We start from the raw sequence: 16,238 nt of genomic DNA on the forward strand, positions 1-16,238 counted from the left end.
AGTTCGTCCTCCTTACTTTCCTGCTCCAGGAGCATTCTGTCAAAGTGGGAAAGGCAAGGCAGTGGAATATCAGACAACAGCTCATGGAACTCATCAGCTGTGGACGCGAGCACCGGGCAGTACTAGTAGGCTACAAAGGCAATTGCTATGCCCTGCCTATCTTGTTTCTGCTCTCCTGTGCTGTTAATATTTCAACTACCCACCTTTTTACTCTCTCCTTTCCATTTAGCCATGCTAGGAGTTTGCCAGCCCTATCTCCCACCGCATAAAGATGATGGGGCATATTATCAAGAAATGGCGTTAAAATTATCGCCGCTTTAGCGGCAGAAAACTGCTGCTAAAACGGCGATAATGGGCTTGATAATATGCCCTTGTGAATTCCCATAGAAGCCCATGTTCCGGTGTGAACATGGGCTTCAATTGGAATTCTCTGCGGCATATTATCAAGCCCATTATTGCCGCTTAAGCTGCAGTTTTCTGCCACTAAAGCGGCGATAATTTTAACGCCGTGCTTGATAATATGCCCCGATGTTGGGTAGTGAGGTTGTGGGCTTTCGCTGCCTCCATAGCTATATCCCTGTATTCCTTGTGTTTCAAGGCTAGGCAGTGTCGTACGTTCACTGAGTCTGAACCCAATAGCTCATATTCTGACTCATGTACATCATGTTCTAGTACCTCCAAACATTCTTTTTTTGTGTTGTTTATGTCCCAATATCAATAAGAGTCCCTAACCTTTGATAGCAGCCTTGTATGCCTCCCACAGCACCTGCATCTAGTCTACTGAACCCTCATTTTCTTTCAAATAAATTTCCGTGGTTATACGGAGTTCCGCTCTGATTTGAGGTATCTTTATTAGGCCTGGGCTAAAATTCTGTTCCGCTCGCGGAAATTGCGATAATTTGAAATTTTTGCGTTCCGCGGGGAGCGCGAAAATGTAAAAATTTCCGCAATCCGCATTTTACCAGAAATTTTTTGCTTGCTTGCGCTGGAAAATAATACATTTGCGCGTGCGCGCGATCGCCTTACCTGAATCCCCGCGTTCGCCGACAAGTTTTCAGGGTTATTTATATTCATTACCATTCTGAAATAACCACAGACTCGGTAGAAGTTTTAAATGTTTATCTAGTTAATTCATGTGAGCCAAACAAGAATACAGTACAAACTCCGTTTCTCCAAGGAAGAATAGTCAAATAATTCTTTACTCTGTCACCTATATCAAATTGATATTTCACAATGACGGTACTTAGGAAAGGAGAGGATAAAGAGAGCAGCACAATGACATACTATAGTTACCTAGTATGATGTGGAAACCAACCCCTTGGCCAAGGAGCTGGGAGGATCCCCTGGGAAAGATCAGGTGACTAGGACTTCAGGACAGGCTTTCAAGACAGGATTCAGGACAGGATAGATGACCTCTTCTAGATACGACGCCTGCGTCGCACCCCTTTCTGACACTACCTTCCTCCTCGATTCTTCCGCGATCTTCTTCTAATATGTGCCTTCTCAATTCTTCCACAATCTTCTTCTAATTAATTGCCTCAAAATTGCCTGGAAATCGATTCTTCTTCAGAATTTATTTAGTCTCTGTTAGACCCGGCGGTCTCTAGTTGGCAGAGGTATACACTTCTGACAAATAGGGACCTATCAACTCTAGTCAGGGCAAGGGGATTACACACTCAGATAACCCCTGCTACCCCCTTGGTAGCTTGGCAGAGCAGACAGGCTTATCCCAGAGGCAGTGTGTTAAGCATTTATGACCACATACAGTAATAAAGTGAATACACTACAGATGGACACGACACAGAAGTTATTATAAAAATAGGATTTTTATATAAGGCTTAGCACAAAACCAAATAACGACAAAAATATACCACAGTCTTAATAAATACTCTTTGGAAGGAAAAATAATAGTTCAAGTAAGGTTTCTTCTTGGCAAATAGTTCTTTAGCAACAAAATTAAGTATTCTTCTGAGCACAGTTCTTTGGCAACAATGTAACCCCCACAGGAGTCACACGACGTCGAGTCTACTATATTCCCAAGGTTCGGCGTCGACCGCGAGGAGCGCTACGTCGAGCCTGGAGTTGCAACAGACCCCACAAACACAGTACCTTTGGGAATGAAGAAAACGATGATCCACGGCGTCGAGATGTCGGCGTCAAGGTCGGCGTCAATCGTGCCTTGGATTCGGGTCGATCCGCAGCGGCGTCGAGGGATGTCGGGCCGGAGCAGCGCTCACGGCGTCAAGAAGGGCGTCGAGTCGATGCGATCAGCAGCGGCGTCGGGACGGGGTCGCTTGGAGGTGGAGCCGATACTCACTCCTCACTGGCGTCGATACCGGCGTCGAGGCGGGGTCACTTGGAGCCGGGGCCGATACCCACTGCTCACTGGTGTTGCTGCTGGCGTCGATCTGGCCCGGCGGCCTGCGTCGAAGGCTCGGGACACTGGAGCCGTTACTCACGATGTCGAGCTGGATTTGGCGTCGTCGTCGGCGGCGTCGAGACTGCAGATTTTCCCTTGTGTACTGGAAACAACACTTTCCAGCAATTCAGCAATTCAGTAGATGGTGAAGTCCTTTGGCCCTGTGACTTCAACAGGAGACTGGCACTCTTCCAGCCCTTGGAGATTTTCTAGCAAGCTTTTAGAGAGTACACACCAAGTTCCTCTCTCCTTGTTCCTTGGCAAAAATAAAGAAGCAGCTTTCAGGTTCCTCCACAGCAAAACAGCACTCTGGCAGAAAGGGGAGGCAAGTCCTTAGATCAGCAGGCTTCTTGTCCTTGGTACAGGTTTCCTTGTCAGAAGTGATCTGATTTCTTGGTTCAGGGGTCCTTCTCTTATACCCCTTTTCTCCTTTGTTCCCTTTGTCCAAGCAGGGAAATTCCCCCATCCCAGGTTCGTTGTGGGTGTTGCCAGGCAGAGGCACCTGGCCTATTCACTGAGCAGGGCAGAGTCCTCAGCCGCCCAGCAGGAGGCGGAGCCAGTATTGTGTCAGGCAGGGCAGGCTACTCTTCCCTCACTCTATGTGTAAATGCCTCATTCACCCCACACTGACTCATTCAGACCTCTGGAGCCACCCAGCCCCTGACACACACACCAAACCAGCAGAGACCGGTGGATAGTTGGACAAGAAAATAGCCACTTTCTAAAAGGGCTATTTTCAAACATAGAATTTAAAAACCATCCATCCTAAAGGATGTGTTATTAAATTCTGAGTTCAGGGATACTAAACTCGACCTGCTACCATGCTCCCTGAGTCAGATAGATTATAATGGAGTTAATAATCAGTCTGCCCAGTCTGGCCTATTGGAGGCAGGTAGCCCTTCAATAGTGAAAAACGAAAATGGCTGTAATTCACTATTAGGTCATGCCACACACATCAGGGCATGACCTACCTTTTACCAACAATGCACCCTGCCCTAGGGCCTACCATAGAGGTGTCTGAAATGTGGCAAAGTGAAGGTTTAGAGACTGGCAAGTAGGTTTCCTTGCCAAGTCGACATGGCAGTCAGGGACTGCACGCAGGCGCTGCGGTGGCAGGCCTGAGACACATTTTACAAGCTGCTTCTGTGGGTGGCACAACCAGTACTGCAAGCCCACCAGCAGCAGTCAACTTACATGCCCTTGGCACACGCAGTGCACTAGACTAGGGTCTGAACAGTAAGTCAACCAAGCCAATCATGGTAACACCAATCAAGGTAACAATTTAACATAGGGAGCACTTGCACTGTGGCACTGATCAGCAGTGGCACAGTGCCCAAAGCAATAATCCAGCAAAAACATCGTAAACAGAGGAGGCAAACAGAAAAAAAATGGAGGAGAGACTCATGCCAATGATGCCAGGTCTAACAGTCTCGGACAGCATCCCGGTCTCTGAGCATCTCAGCAGCACGAGCATAACTTACTAACTAAACTACCTCAGTTATACCTTTCTAATGGCATGTACCACCCCTTAATGTTTCAGTTTAATGGAAGTCCTACTTCTGATTGGACAGGCAAGGGGGGAATGATCATCACACCATGATAAGTTTAATAATTTTCTTTAGTTCTTTGTTCAATATTCACGCCCCTTAAATCTTATTCCTAAGCTTTATTTCCCAACCATATTCACATCTTTATTAACAACAATGTATACATTTGATGTTCGCCTTCATTCAGCTTTCAGGATATCCATCAGGTTCCCAGGCCATGTATCAATGAAGGCCTTGGACAAGTTTCAAGCACTGCATCACAGCTCCTCGGCTTGTTGCTACTGCGTCTGCATGAGGAGTCACGTGCTGTACAACCATTTGCATCTCTCGGAGGCCCAAATACGAACTAGTAGAGAGGTCAAAAGAAAACATATTAAATTCAAGATAAAATGATTTCACTGTATACCACCTATTTCTACTCTAACCCCATTTACTTATAATAGATCTCCCTGCATTAGCATTTAGTACATAGCATGTTTTAGTTTCAGCAAGGCAGATGCTTAGTATGTGAGCTTTCAAGCGGCCATATTATATGCTTATGCGCAGCTGCAGAAAATTCCCTCCAAGCGAAAGACCGTCATACTGCGTAGATGCAGTTGACGCGTACGCAGTACAGTTTCCCACATTAGCAGCCATTTTAAGTCTCACTCAGGTTACTTGTTAGTAAAACACATATGCAAGCTTCATCTTGCTAAAAAATATGGAATGAGGTCCATGTTAGTTTACACAATACTTTATTAATACAGTGTTATGGGTTACATGAGAGGATTGCATCCAAGCAAGTCTCTTTTATACAAGCCCTTGCTCCATCAATGGGATAAAGCAGTCTTTCTAGAAGGCCACCAATCTGTAGTCCCATAGAGAGATGCATTGAAATCACCACCCAATATCAGTGTGACCTCTGAAAGTCACAGCAGAAGGGCACTCAGTTCAGAGAATTCCACATCATGTAGCTTCAGGGAATATAGACAGTCATGATGTTGAGCCATGTTGCCCTTCCATTGACCAGAGAGCACTGTGTATCTCCCATATTGATCTACCCATGTGGTTTGTACTGTGAATAGTAATGAGTTATTTAGGAGGACGCCCACCCCTCTGGACCCTGAGGTGTACCAAGAGTGGACTATCATCTTGTATCCCCATCTATCCAATGCTTTGTAAGTGTTGCCTTGCAGATGTGTCTCCTGAAGGAGGAGCATATCTGGGGCAGGTCTCCTAAAATACAACAACATTACCCCTCTTTTGAGTTTGGCTCCTACTCTGTGTACATACCATGATGGTATTTTGGTACCAAGTGTCACCATAGGCATATATATGATTGTAAAAAGGAGCTGGGTAATGATCAAGAGCAACTCCTATCAGGAGGGGTCTGTTGTCACAATCAGAAATCTGGCCAGGATGATAAGGCTGTGAGAATGACAGTGTGCAACACTTTGAACTTTAAAACAAGGTGCCGGTCACCTCAACATGACATATTCACCTAAAGGTGGCTATGAACAGTACCAAAGAGTCTCTCTTTCATACCCCCTAATAAAAAGGAAAGTTTTTTCCACGTGTATGCTGTTTCACACGCAGTTCGTGAGCCATCTAACCCATTGGCCGCCTCTCACACGTTGAGTCTTTACCCTGCCAGTGGAGGTAGTGTATTAATGACGACTAGTATATGTATTTCAGAAACAAATAATTTCAAGTCACTCCAGATAGCCCTGACACATAAATCTCTTGTCTCTCCTGTCTGGGATGTGTCTGAAGTTTAGGTCCTCCAACCGTCCTCCATCTCTCAAGCAATCCCAGGTTTCTTGGGTCGTCATGAAGTACCATGTTTTGCCTTCAGCATTAACTCTTAGTTTTTCTGTAAAAATCATTGAGTATTTTATGTCACAATCTCACAAAGCTCTTTTGACCTTGAGAAAACTGTGTCGTAGTCTTTGAACATGAAGCGTAAAATCCGGAAAGAAAGTGATAGTCGCATTCTCATAGGTGAGAGGCGGGGCACTACCTACTATTTGTAGAATAACATCCTAGTCTCTGTAATTAAAATCCTAGCTATTATTTGACAAATTGGCACTCACATATGTGGCAGGGCTCCAGGAACACGGTGAGCAAGGCTGTAACTTTTTTAGGAAGAGGTCTTCAAAAAATAAATCAGCTGCCAGCCCTCAGAACGCTCCAGAACTCAGTTGATGCAAATATTATTGTGCCTTGATTGGCATTTGTAGTCCTCTAGCCAAGCTGACAGGGTCCTGGTGACAGTCTGCACCTCGCCGAACTGAGCCTTCAGTTTTGCAGTGTCGACTTGTAGTGTGGCCGTCAATTCCTCTACTTCCTTCACTCTGGAGCACATTTTTCTCAGACTCACACACACCAGTGTGACCTCCGTTATGATGGAGTCAATCCTGATCTCCAGGGACACGTGCACTCTCTGTATTGTCTCCATTATGTTGTGGAGTGTGGGAGTCTTGCTCTCTGGGAGCTCCTGGTTTGTAGAGGCGCTTTAGTCCAGAGTCTCCCCGATTCGCACCTGCACCCGGGGGAGGTGATATTTGTCTAACTTGGTCTGGTGTGCGTTTCTTGCTGCCATGCCTCCTGTCATCGTGTTTACAGAAGGCATGCAGCATCAATTATCGAAGCAAGGGGGGGAAATAGCATCTTCGCAGGACTCACTGCCACCAGCACAGGAGCACCTAGTATGCCCCCAGCAGCCTGTGGGGTTTCCTGCCGCTCATTCCTCAGCACCTTAATGATTTCAGCCAGTCAACCACAAGGGCCGTCTGGCACTGCTGTTTCTTCAAATATTCAGTTTCAGGTCACTGCTGTGTTTTCTGCTGTATGTCAGGGAAGGGCAGAGAGTCAACGCAGGCGTTTCTAACAAGTCTCACTGTTTAACAGCTGCATTGATGGCATCAGTGTGCAGCCTTATTAGGTAATTAAGTCTTGGCAAACCACTTTTAGCTCTTCTAGGATTAATGCTATCAACAGTGGTCAGCTCACACAGTCCTGGTTGTGGCAAGGGGCATTTCAGTCCCAGCAGGACAGCCGCTTGGTTATCGCCGGTGGTATACACTCCCCCACAAAAGGTGAAGCAACCACCAGTATTGCCCACTTGGGGGGCCCCGAGCAACGATGGTCACAATCAGATTGGATCTCTGCCACTTGATTCTTCACTTCCTGGGTCTCCAGTGCACAGGCTGTTACATCGCAGTGGGGTGTGATGCAAGCGGGTCAGGTCTCAATTCCAATCAATCTCTCAGACTCAGCCTGGATCCAATTCAAACACCGGAGCCCCGGGTGGGGGAGAGGCGCTAAGCACTCAGCTGTGCGGCAGTGCAATTGAGGCCGCTCCAGCACAGGCCGCATCTAGGGCCAGCCGCACCACTCCACTCTCAGCCTGCAGAACCCACCAAGGGTGTCAATACTCCCTACCTGGCCCTACGTCGTCCTTTTAGGATAGTCACTAAGGCCCCAGAGAGTCACCACGTGGGATCAGCGACCAAGAAGTTCGGATCACTCTCTAAGCTAGTTGGCTCCTCTGCAGTTAATCTCCACCTCAAGGTCAAGGTTTCGGGCATAGTACAGGCCTGGCCGTGATGTATCACAATATTTCACTGTATCAGCAAAGTTCTTGGCTTCTCGGTTTCCCCGGCGAAGCAGAGTTCATGTAGTTGAACTGCTGAGCGCAAGGATGGATGAAGTGGTGGATTTTTGGGGAATAATTGAACGAGAGACAGGAGCAGCCCTAAGAAGATGCCATCCTAGTCGGCAGCTGACCATGCCCTGATGATCAATTTTAATCATATGCAGTGAGGGATGAGTGTAGGGACTGACATTTTGCCAAGTGGAGCCCTAAGCCCCCATGTGTACCAATACCTAATTCACAATATCTAAGACAGAATCTGATATCTGCATCATTTCCCCCCTAGATCAGTAGAAGGTTGATTGACAGACTTGCATTCTTAGTCCATTCGCTACAGCAATCAACACAGGTATCCTCCAGTTGGTGGACTCATTTTAATCTAATTCCTTCTCTCTAGCTACTTAGAATCTAAACATGATACTGCATTTAGTTAATGGCCACAAGCAGCCTGCTAAGTAGGGGTCTGCAAACTTTGAGTCATTTGCTTTCACTAATTACACAAAATTCCAGCAAAATTAAACAACATGCAAATCTGGCATTTTTCTCTATATTTTAGCATGGAATGCACCCTCTTGTCAATTTTTGATGCGCGGATACATATCGTTCTACAAAATTGTGAAACAATAAAAAGCAGCACAAACATGAGCCACTTGCATTCCATTACTCCCATGTATTCAAGGTAATTTACTGTGAATAGCAAATTTCTTGGGAAATGCCACAAGTGACATGGCGTAATTTTGTAATTTCATGTAACAAAAGTAACACAAAATTTCCAAAATAATGTGAAATACTCTGGCGTAACTTACATTTTATCCAGGTCTACTGCTAAGTTTTTCCATTGCTCTTTCTTTGACTAGCATCCCCTTCATGATACGTACACAAAGCATAAACATTCTATTTGCAGTTGAGAAACAGGTAGTTTTACCTTGCAGACATCGTCCTAAAAAATCTCTTACTTTCTAGGCAGAATGGGGCACATTTATTCTTATTTCATTTAGTGAGTCAAAATACTTTTATTCAGCTGTTGAGCCATAAAAGACAAACACATTTGATCATAACACAAGGTAAAAATATACAAAGGAATGTCCATAAATTGCTTATAGTAATTAAAGTGCAGGATTTGTTGCCACAAAAATACAAATAACATATACACAGAACTATTTTATCAAATTCAGCACATTAGAAAATATTTTGAAAACATTCTATAGATAAAAGTCCGTTAAATATAAAAAGGGATGTTTGAGCTCAAAAACTTAATAAAACAAGGAAATTACGTAACAGGCAAAGTCAAAACATTAAGATCGCTGCTAATTCTCAATGCTTGTTGAACATAACTAAGCATTACATGGCATAAAAATAAAGAGTCCGGTAAGAAACAGAGGATAACCCTAAAAAAATCTTAGATTATTTGAGCATAAAATAGGCGTTACAATTTGGACTCTAGGCCTAGTATAAAAACCACAGAAAAACTTAAAATGGTCAAGGAATTGCTGGTAAATATTATCGCAAGGACAGCAGAGCAAGGTAGAAAACCGAGGACCATGCTGTGGGAAAAGTGCCAGAAAGTGTACGGTACTCAATTTAAAACATGTTTTTATAAAATCTATGTTCAGCGATGGAAATCCATTGTAGATAAGGTGCAATCCCATCAGAGGTCGTAATCTGTATATGATGGCGGACCGTGTCCATCGTCTGGGTCTTAATGATTCTTGCAGTTGTTCAATAATCATAAAATAGAGATTTCACACTAGGTCTAGATTTATTTTTAATTTAAATTGGACAGCAAAATACATTTTGTACACCAAGGGGCATATTATCAAGAACGGCGTTAAAATTATCGTCGCTTTAGCGGCAGAAAACTGCTGCTAAAGCGGCATTAATGGGCTTGATAATATGCCGCCCATGTTGACACCAGAACATGGGCTTCTATGGGAATTCTCTGCGGCATATTATCAAGCCCATTATAGCCGCTTTAGCTGCAGTTTTCTGCCGCCAAAGCGGCGATAATTTTAACGCCGTTTCTTGATAATATGTCCCCAAGTTCTGTAAATGTTTTTTGATATGTGAGCCAAGGGAAAATATCCCAATGATCTAAATTGATGCAGTCTGCAAAAACCTGGCTTCAAAAATTAGTGTAAGACGAATTACATGTCTTCAACCACAGTAGGAGAGGTGCAATTTTTATTTTATCATCTATATGGGAATGACCAACTTCTGTATGAGCTATAAAGCAGGCCGTACTCTCTGGGACAGCTAAAAATCTGCCAAGAAACTAAGGGGCATATCAGCAAGGCAAGGCGATAAAATTATCGCCGCTTTAGCGTTCGTTTTTGGACGAAAAGCACGATAATGTTATCGCCTTATCAGCATGGATATGCTAATGCGTGAATCCATGCCTAAACGCCTGTTTACTGAACGCCCAGCTTTGCATCTCTAATGAGATGCAAAATGGGCGTTCCTTCCGGAAATAACTGGAGAAATGTCGCTAACAGACATTTCTCCAATTATCAAGGGAATCGCTAAGGAGCATAGCGATAAGAAAAGTAGCGCTAACCATGGTTATCGCTACTTTCCTTATGCCTGCTTAAATTCTGATTTAGCCATGTAATCCAATGGGAGGTGGATTATATGGCTAAGACCACCCTGCCCTATCAGCAAGGTATCGCCGGTTACAGTGCGATTATCGCTGGATTTCCAGCGATAATCACTCTGTTTTCCAGCTAACGTTCCTCAATCTGTGCCCGTGATAGTGTGGCCTGCCACATTTTGCCCACCCAGTGTCCAAGGCTCGTACCCAGCACCCGGCACCAAGCATTGGGACTCAGTTTCAGGTTTCCCGCTATTCAGATGCAGATCCTGCAGAAGCAGAGGCTCTGAGGCCGGTAATTGTGACAGTTTGGAAAAAGTGCCCAGTAAGGAGCTAGGAGCCCCCATTTATTGGGGAGAAGTAGAAACTGTAGCAGAAGCACACCAGCCAGCTGCTGTTTGATAGCAGAGGTAAAGACTTTTGGTGAGAGAGCGGAGAGCGGTACGCTATAGGAGAGGTGTGAGCAGTGTACGTGGCAGGTGGACAGGCGGGAAAGCTTGAGCGAATTTGCTGCTGCTGCTGTCGTCGCCTGTTCAGCTGGTTGAGCTAGTTGAGCTCTCACGCTGCTAAGCTGACAGAGCCTGACCGAGCCTGTCCGAGCCTGCTCGAGTCCACCTGTACCGGTGGCTTCCCTCTTGCCTTGCCTTGCCTTGCTTGCCTGTTTAAGATGAAGGAGGGTACACCTGGCTAGTGGGCTAGGTCAGTGCAGTTCTTCTTCTTTTCTTACAAACGGAGAAGCGGCGCAGTGAAAAGAGTGCGGTGTACCAGAGAGAAGATTTTTTGGGAGAGGAAAGCGAGCGGAAAGTGAACTGAACTGACCAAAAAAATTTTTGTAAATAGCAGAATTTGCTGAATTACCGGAATCAACGGAAATCGACGGAAACTAATTAGTAGTAGATTTTTAATTGTGCATGAGTCTGATATAGGGTTTGTGGCCTGTGGAACGTGGCTGTGTTAAATTTTTGTTTGGTGGGTGGAGGGAATTGATTGATTGATTAAGTAAAGGAAGCTTGATTTGGCTAAAAACAGTTAAAAACAGTGTGAATACAGAGTGAATCAGGATGAGGTCAGGGCGCCAGCGTGTGGCTATAACAAAGCCTACACAAAGTCAGACAGCTAAAGAATCTTTAGTGGTTCCACCCCAACTGGAGAAATATAAGCAAAATGGGGAAAATTTGGAAAAGCAGGAAAATAGCAGTGCAGTCATAGAGGTGAGTTTGTGCCAGTCAGCTGAAGAAAAGGTTTTATCAGCGTCCGTTAAAAAGGTCATGGACAGTATGGACAGTAGGATCTGTATGAAATCTCCATATGTGGCTCAATCATCTATAAGGAGTTATTTTTTTAAGTACCATCAAAACCAGTCTGACAAATATCACCGAAAAGGAAAAGGGTGAGTTTAGTGGGGATACTAGTGATTGTAAGGTGTCCTCAATCTCACCGTTATCATCATGTAAAAAGGGGGAAAAGAGTTGTGATTTGATCTGTTTAAAGATGCCTGAAAACCTGAATACTATAATTGATAGTCAACGTAGTCAGGATAGGAATACAACTGATGAAGGAGCAGGAGTAGGAGTGGGAAAGGTGCCGTTATCTTTGTCCCAGCCGACATCATCTTTAGCTGGCCAGCAAAGGGCGCAGGTTCAGGCACAGATTCACGTGTGCGTCCCTATTGCTGACCAGGTAGAAATTCGAACAGATGATGACCTTCATATTATCAGTCAGGCGAAGTGTAATAGATCACCAGATGGATGTAGAAAAGGATTGGAAGTAAGGTGTGATATGTCTTCTTGTAAGACATTGAATGATAAAAAAAAATTCGAAGATGTTATTGTGTTCGATTCGGGAGTCGAGTGTGGAATTGTAAATTTGGGCCGTGAAGAAAAATTTATTGAACCGATATTGGTCCCAGAAATTATAGAGGACTTACTTTTTAGTCCAAATAGCTGTTCAGACAAAAGTGGGAATGTCAGTTTATTTAATCTGGAACAGTCAAGTATAAGTATGGAGAATTGTTTTACCACTAATAAATTATTGGTAGATCCTGGTGTTGGTAGTACTGATAATATTATTAACATAAATGATCAATCTAGCATAGAATTAAATGGCCATTTTAATCTAGCAGATATATCTTTACCAATGAAACTGGAGGAGTCAGACAAATCAAACCTAGGTGATTCAAAAGAAAGAGTGGTTAGTCCTGAGAGGGGCGTATGGGATTGTCTTTTATATACCATGGCCTCTATCACCAATGCGCTTAATTTCCATTCTGATAAATTGGACTTCCAAGTAGATATCTTAAATAGATTAGTATCCCATGTTGTGGGTATTGATACAAAACTCCTGCAATTAACTAACCTCATAACAAAGGTTCAAGCGGACAAAGAGAACCTGTATATAACATGCACCTGTGCTCAATTGATTGATAAATTTCCGATTTACCATCTATAGTAAGCTCAATGGTGTATGAAGTAAAAATGTTGTCGGGTGTAAGAGTGCAAGGTACTGAAGAAACAACTGATTCATTAGAAAAAAAGAATATCTCAGGTTGTACGGCTAGACAGGGTTTATTGACATTAGATAACTTGACTCTTCACCAAAAGGATGTATTCAATGGAAATAGTACAAGTAGCTCCGATAATAATAATAAGGAACAACTTGTAAAAGATGAAAGCAAAATAAACGCAATAGAAGAACCCTTTATTAATATGAAGGGTGATTTAAATAAAGAGTGTTTGGCAACAGGAAATTTAATTATTGAATATCCTGTGTTAACCAAAAGTAGTAGTAGTAGTTTGAAAAAGTCAGGCCCAAATCAGACCCAGGAAACAAGTGTCCCTTTAAAACCAGTGATCCTTTCAAAAAGGGCAAAAAAAAGGTTAAGGAAGACACGTAATAAGATAATGTACAACTTACAATCACCCATTAAGAATAGTTGTGATAATCCCCCAAAAAATTCTAAAGAAACTAAAACCGAAACTTAAATGAAATTATATTTTCCGATCTTTGGTAATAATAAACATTCGGGATTAAATGTTAAGAGAAATCATTTGAAGGATTGTGACAGTGATAAGGTTGAACAGGATGAATGTAAGTTTAGTCCAGGCCCTATACTAGAGCCTTCAAAAATTTTGAGGGAAGATGGATTGAAGCAACTTATAAAGGAAAGGGTGGACGCTATACATGAGCCACTAGGTTATAAACAGAAATTGGTAGGCCACACCGATCATTTAAGTAGTATTAAAAATGAACAGGGGCATACCATATGTCTGAAATCTATTAATGATGTAATGGTTGAACAGGGAGTCCAGAAGGTTATCCATCAGCAAGGTGGCAATATGAATGATCAGATGGCCCAATTGGATGTGCAATACGGAAAATTAATGAAGGCTAATGAATTGAACTGCCTAGCAGATATTGTTCGGGTGTCTCCAACCGAGAACAGGTTGTCAACTATCTTTGTAGATGAGGAGGATATAGAGGCATCAAACTTGTTGATTGATAAGAGGAAAGTAGCCTTTTGTCCTTATTATACAACAAGAGGTCCTCATGATATCTTAAATCGAGGTAATATCTTGAAATTGTTATATGCAATTATAGATCTTAAAGATGTGGTAACGGAAGATTTGGAAGCAGTAGAGTTTAGGCGGGAAGATGACAATACGGACAGGGAAGCAACAATTACAACTTGGCGAAATACTGAAATTGTTGATAGAATAATGGCCAATGGCACAATATTTGAAAAGTGGGGTATTAGAGTTTGGAGACCGCAAGGTCCACGATATCCAACGATGTTAATTCCAATCAATTCACCTGAGTTATTGACTCAAAAAAAAAGAAAAAGGAGGAGAAAAAATTAGTTGAGGTATCACAGATAAGAATATTAAAAGGGGCATCAGGCCCATCGACGGAGTTAAATTTATCTTTTGGGATCAAGGTTAGTGTTAGAATCCGGGGTCTCTGGTTGGCGCAGGTATGCATTTGCGACAAGCAGGGACCCTTTCCTCCAAGTCAGGGCAAAGGATCACCTCTTTAAAAATAACCCCTGCTCACCCTCTAGGTAACGTGGCGCGAGCAGTCAGGCTAAATTTCCAGAGGGCATAAGGTTAAGCGTTCAGGTTGTCCCACACAATAATCACCACCCCACCACACAAAAGACACAAGGCTGTATTTATCAAAAATAGAAGTCTTTATATAAAAGGTTTTCTTTCAGGCAGGTTGCAAAAATACAGTTCTCTTGACGAAATAATCCAGTTACTCTTTAAATGCTTAAGGGCAGTCCACAGATCTCAATATGGCACAGTTCTAGTTAAAATCAGGTTCTTAGGTCTTCTGCGCACTTCGTAGCGCCTTTGGGATGCTCTGGGCAAGGTTTTGACAGTACCTTGCCGTTGCTCACGCTTCCCGCGTGAGCCGGAGTACGGTTGCCGAGTCCCACGCTTCTCGCGTGAGCACCGGCAATGTCTTTTAAGGCGGTACGGTCCGGACAGCCAGGGACGCGCCGTACATGGAGTGAAGCACCGGTACGGTGCGAACCCGGGTTATTTGAAAGGCAGTACGGTGCGAACAGGCCGCAGTACGGTCGAACCCAGAATATTTAAAAGGTAGTATGGTTCGAACAGGCAGCAGTACGAGTCGAACCTAGAATATTTAAAAGGCAGTACGGTTCGAACAGGCAGCAGTACGAGTTGAACCTAGAATATTTAAAAGGCAGTACGATTCGAACAGGCAGCAGTACGAGTCGAACCTAGAATATTTAAAAGGCAGTACGGTTCGAACAGGCAGCAGTACGAGTCGAACCCACTATATTTAAAAGGCAGTACGTTCGAACAGGCAGCAGTACGGGTCGAACCCACTAGGTCTCAAGCAGGTACGGCTTGTACGTAGGCAAGTACGGGCCGTACTTTTAGCGCGATCGTCCCCAAATACCTTTGTTCTGCACGGGGATGGTCCTGGCGGCCTCAGGTTTCGACGGAGCGGTGTCCCACGTCGCGGTGTCGTCCCTCGCAGTCAGAGGGCGGCGGTGCTTTGTGGGGCACCCGAAGAAGGTCTCAGCCACACGACCAAGGGCAGAGGAGGGGGAAGCAGCTCCGGGGTAATCCACAGCGCGTTGCAGCGCGATCAGCTTTTCAGTGGATCACAAGTGTGCACAGGGCCTCGCGGTGATCTTGACGGCACAGGGTCGCCAGGGCTCGGTGCGCAGGCCTTCAGGTGCCTTTCTCCGCGTTGCGAGCTACGGCTCGGAGGGGCTGGTACTTGCGGTGCTTGGACCAGGTAGGCTGGTCCTGGCGGTGCTCGTGGTAGTCCCAGGTGGCAGATGTCGTGGTGTAGAGAAAGGGGGAGAGGCACACAGGTTCTCTGGGGATCGGCGTCACAGGATTGCGTCCAGCTCCTTCTCCTCTTCTGGGGGTAGGTTGCGCCCACTGTTCCTGGGGCGCAGATCAGGGGACAAGTTCACAAGCAAGCCCTTGGAGATTGTTCAGCACAAGTTAATTTAAAGTCTTTTCCTTCAGTCTTTTCCTCTCCTTCCAGCAGACAGGCACCCACTGCAGGCCAGTGTCTCAGGCAGAGAGACAGTATTCTTCCTTCAGCTTCTCCAGGTCCCTCTCCTTCAGGCAGAGGTTCGTCGTTGCGTAAACAGGATCTGATTTCTTAGGAGCAGGGCTCCCTCTTTTAAAGCACAAATCCTTTGTTCTTTGTCGCCAGGGGGCCTGGGCCTGGCTCAGTCCAGTTCTGGAGCACTTTGTTATGGTGACTCTGCTCTTTCCTTTCAGCAGCAGGGCAGAGACATCAGCCGCTCCACAGGGGGCGGAGCCGGCTTTGTGCTGGCAGGGCACAGGTCTATTCAAGAGTCAAGGTGTACTCCTCCCACCCATCCTGGTGTAATCTCTCTACCCACCACCTGGCAGCCAGCCTGTCTCCTGGAATTCCCCAGCCCTGCTCCTTACTGTTGCTAGGCAGAACACACACACACAGCGGCGGACTGAATGGCCAGATCAGTAAATACTAACTTTCTAAAAGTAGTATTTACAAACGCAGGATATTAAAATAAAC

Source organism: Triturus cristatus, chromosome 5_2 (assembly GCF_964204655.1).
Source record: "Triturus cristatus chromosome 5_2, aTriCri1.1, whole genome shotgun sequence".
Lineage (NCBI taxonomy): Eukaryota > Metazoa > Chordata > Amphibia > Caudata > Salamandridae > Triturus > Triturus cristatus.